Below are 5000 nucleotides of genomic sequence, written 5' to 3'. Positions count from 1 at the left end.
TGCACATTGTGGCCAGGTTGAGCAACTGGATTAAACCAAATTTGGCGGAACTAGGAAATTCTTGCTGAAAACGCTCGGAACCAAGTCCTGGTGCCACAGAACAGCAGAATTATTCTTCTCAGTTCAAGAGGGCCACAAAAGAACAAGGAATTTCAACTTTCCTGACCATTTTCTACAGTTAGACAAAAACAGCAAATCCGAGGCTGGTTTCGGTTCTTTTCTGGAGCCGGCAGTTCTGGAAGTGCTTGAAGACTGGATACACGCTTTTGCTAGTAGTTCTGGGGCGAAACGACAGGAATTGACATTTTCCGACTGTTCTGAGTTCGGATTCCCGTCAAAATGAGAGGCGGCCATCTTTGATTGAACACTTCACGCCAAAGGTAGAATAACTCCGGAACGAATCCCCGTAGAGAGACAAAACTGGTATCTATCTGTTTAGCGGAAAACGCCAACAGAGACAGGAAAAGTGCGGCGCCTCTACGCTGCCAAGAACACCTAAAACCGGCAACCTCTACTACCAAGGTTGAGGAACATCTCTGGCGATACCAGAACAAGTTAAAAAGGAGTAACTTTCTTCCAGACGGCAAACAACGGCTTCGAAGGCACAAACCCTTCTCTTGGAACACAGCGTGGAGATTAGGAGAAGATGTTGAAACCCAAGGGGATGAGAACGGAAACCCAGAAACAAGGACTGGAGGGAAGAGGACCTCTACAAACGGCAAACCCAGCAGTGGGGCCTACGTCAAAGGTCCTAAAAAACACAGGAAGCAATGACGACTCTGCAATTACAGACCCCACGCAAGGGGCGAAGACAGACAAGATACAGAAGAAGAAGACCAAGAGGGTGGAACAAAAACAAGTGACCAACAAAGAAGAGAAGGCAAAGAAAGAAGAACCACAAGGAGCGATGCCCGCCAAAGCTTCTCTTGAAACAGATTGGTGGAGCCCAACCGAGAATGACCAGGTAGAGGGAGGCAGCCGAGGAACCGAAACCGAAGAAGCTGAAGGAGGAGAGGTCCACCCTCAAACACAAACGGCTGCTAACGAAGGAGCGCTAGACAACTGGGACGAAGACAGAAATTCACAATCGTCACTCCCAACCAGCCGCGGAGAAAAGGGTACAGTTTTGTCTAGACTTTCCAAAGCAGACAAGAACACTATGAGGGCTCTCATTAAAATCTCTACATTGACGGGCGGCGACGAGGCGGTAGCCCAGCAGATTGAAGCGATAATCTCCGAACAAGCTAAATTGAAAAACCTGTTAATGGAACAGGCCCAACAGATTGCGTTCCAAAAAGGCAGGATCGAAGAATTGGAGAAAAGAAGACAAGAAGAACTACTCGAACAAAGGGAAGAGCCAACACAGAGCAACACTCCCGCAACCGAGAGCCGACCAACCTATGCTCTGGTGGTATCTTCCGGAACAATGGAGAAAAAAGAGGTCGCATCGCTTCTGAGGCAGCGGGTGGATCCCCTCGACCTGGGAATCCAAGAAGCAACAATTCGGCCAGGGAGAGAGGGAATTGTCGTGATGACGAAGTCAAAAGAAGACTCAGCTAAGATTCTCCAGTTCATTCAGAAGGACAGAGAACTGAGAAATGTTGAAGCCAAGCTCCCAAAGGAGAACAGGATCCATAAGAAAATAATTGGACTCGAGGATGAAATTGACGAGGTCAATCTCCCAGCCCGAATCATCAGGCAAAACCGTTTGGTGTGCTCGCCAGAAGACATAACAATAAAGAAGACATGGCCGGGCAAGAGAGGCAAGACAGTGATTCTTGCCCTAAATCGAAGTGCAAACAAAGCAATCGGAAGCCGAACTGCACTGAACATCGGCTGGTCACGATGCCCGATCTTTGACGACATCTTTTGGCCCAGATGCACAAGATGCGCCATGCACGGCCACATTGCTCCCGATTGCGATGGCCCCCAGCGCTGCATTAACTGTGGCCAACGAGGTCACTACCAAAGAGAATGTGAAGCAGAATCGCACTGCAACATCTGCGAGACTGAGGGTCGCACGGAGACAGATCATTCTATGATGTCCAGGGAATGCCCGGTATACATAACAAAGGTACAGGCCGAGAAAGGCAAAATTCTAGCTAGACTAAACTAAGAGTACCCAACACACAGGCACAATGGCGAATAGCACTGAAATACAAATAATACAGGTAAATTTAGGCAGGGCATTTAAGGCAAATCAGTCACTAAACAATTTTCAACAAGAAGAAGAATTCGACATATCTGTACTCCAAGAACCATATTCGCTCAACAACAAAATCATAGGGTTTCCGCTAAAGCATAAAGTTATAGCCAACAACAAAGACCCGAAGACAGCCATCATAATACACAAAGAAAATATAACCGCTTTCCCAATTATTATAGAACAAAAACTAATAGCAGTCAAGATAAATAAAGGTGAAAGAGAATTGGTAATTATCAACTGCTACTGTCCTCCGAATGAAAACGTCGAGCTGGCAATGTCAGCAATAGGAAACATTTTACAGAAATTTATAGACATTAACACGATAATAATGGGTGACTTCAACTCAAAACATCAAATTTGGGGAAGCACGGAGACGGATGAGAAAGGTGAAAAAGTATTAGAATTCACAGTATTACACAACCTGACATTATTAAATGCCAAAGAATCACCTCCGACATTTAAAACAAGTAGGGCGAGGGGTTGGATTGACCTCACCATATGTGACGCAAACCTAAACCAGGATATTAAAAGCTGGGAAGTACTTAAAACCTATAATCACAGCGATCACAGATACATTAAAGTTGTTATTAAAAATGAAGAACTTCCAGAGGAATATGGCCTAACGTTAAAAGGGCAAACAAAAGTCATGGAAAAGTTGCAAATTGATCCCTGGTTTGAGGAAGTCCAGGGGAAAATAAACACGAAGGAAAGTATTGAAGAAATAGTGAATACGCTACACGAGAAAATCGAGAAACTTAAGAAGGAATTCAGTAAAAAGAAAAAACCTTCTAAACAAAAACCGAATACTTGGTGGTCAAGAGACCTAGAAATTGAAAGGAAGAGAGTCAGAGCACTACGAAGGAGGTATCAAAAGGCGAAAGGGGATATCAGAGAACAATACAAAAAGGAATACTATAAAGAACATGACACGTATAACAACATGATAGAACAGGCTAAAAACAACAGTTGGAAAACTCTATGTACTAAGGCTACGAAAAATCCATTCATCCTACCGTATAAAATTGCACGAAATAAGATGAAAACCAAGGTTATGTTTAGAAGCATCACAAAAGAAAATGGAGAAGTCACAAAGACTCTTCAGGAAACAATAGAACACATTCTAGGAAATTTATACCCTAACTGCATGGAAAATGACGAGCCAGGACACAGTCAAATACAATCAAGCAACGACACAATAAACAATAACAAACAGGGAGGAAATTGGACATCGGGAGCAGAAATGAGAGAAAGAAATTTACCCAGTGATGACCTCCCATTTACAGAGATTGAAGTAACGCAGATAGTAAAAAATCTGAGGAAAGATGTAACCCCCGGACCAGACAACCTAAAAACTAACCTCATACAAGTGATGTATGAAAGGCATAAGACTTTCTTTGTCAATCTTTTTAATGCATGCTTAAAGCACGGACATTTTCCTCAAAGATGGAAAGAATCTAAAATTATATTGATTCCAAAAGGGAACGGAGAGGACAAATCCGAGGAAAACAAATATCGCCCAATAGCTATTAACTCGATTTTGGGAAAAATATTAGAAAAGCTCATAAAAGATAGAATCTATTATTTCTTGTTTAAAAATCACCATTTTAACAAAAAACAATTTGGATTTACCCATGGGACATCAACAACCACGGCATTGGAAGAAATAATCAAACGAATAAACCAAGCGAAAATTGATAAGCTAAACAGCATGCTAATAGCACTAGATATTAAAAACGCATTCAATTCTATAAAACCCGAAGTAGTTATTCAGAAATTAGAAGAATATAAGTGTCCCAACAACCTAATAAAACTAGCGGACAATATTCTACGGAACAGGAAAATAATCTATGAAACAGATGGAGTAAAAATTAAGAAAACACTAACTTCAGGTTCCCCACAGGGGTCACCTTTAAGCCCACTCTGTTGGAATATAACAATAGGCGACCTATTAGAAACTCAGCTTCAAGAAGGAGTACACATCCAAGCCTTTGCGGACGACGTGGTGTTACACATAAAGTTCCGCTCAAGAAAAGAGGTGGAGGAAAAAGCTACGAAGGCACTAACACTAATAAATCAGTGGGCACATCAAAAAGGAATAACCCTGAATAAGGAAAAATCGGAATATATGATAATCGGAAAGCAGTACATTAGCCATCAACCCCAAATAAAAATCGGACAGGATAAAATCAAAATGGTTAACGAAATGAAAATTCTAGGGGTGGTCTTGGACACAAAACTAACATTCCTCCCACATCTAAAATACTTAAAAAGAAAAGTAGACGAAGTCACGTATAATTTAAGTCGTACAATAAAAGACGACAAACATACAAATAGAAACACACTACAGTTAATATATAAAAGGGGTATAGAACGAATGGTTACATACGCCTCCCCAGCATGGTATAGCCGAAAAACCATTTTTATTAAAAAACTGAAATCAATCCAAAGATTACCTTTATTATTAATAACTAAATCATTCAAAACAACATCAAATCTTTCACTCAACATATTAGCAAACATTCCACCTCTCCATTTGACAATCGAAAAAGAAAACGAATTACACTACATACTTAAGAAAGGAAAGAACTTCACATGGCAACAGAAAGTATACACCGAAAACGAAATAATGAAGAAACACGACCAATGGCAAGATCATCCAGCAAATAAAGTTAGCATACCCTTTGGAACAACAGAGGAAGAAGCAGACTTCAAAATATACACAGACGGATCAAAGAAAGAAAAAGAAACAGGAGCGGCATTTATAATACTAAACAAAGATAACCAAATCCAAACA

The sequence above is a fragment of the Rhipicephalus microplus genome, unplaced genomic scaffold (genome assembly GCF_043290135.1).
Source record: "Rhipicephalus microplus isolate Deutch F79 unplaced genomic scaffold, USDA_Rmic scaffold_190, whole genome shotgun sequence".
Taxonomy (NCBI): domain Eukaryota; kingdom Metazoa; phylum Arthropoda; class Arachnida; order Ixodida; family Ixodidae; genus Rhipicephalus; species Rhipicephalus microplus.
The sequence above is the reverse complement of the archived record's forward strand: the minus strand, read 5'-3'. Positions refer to the sequence as shown.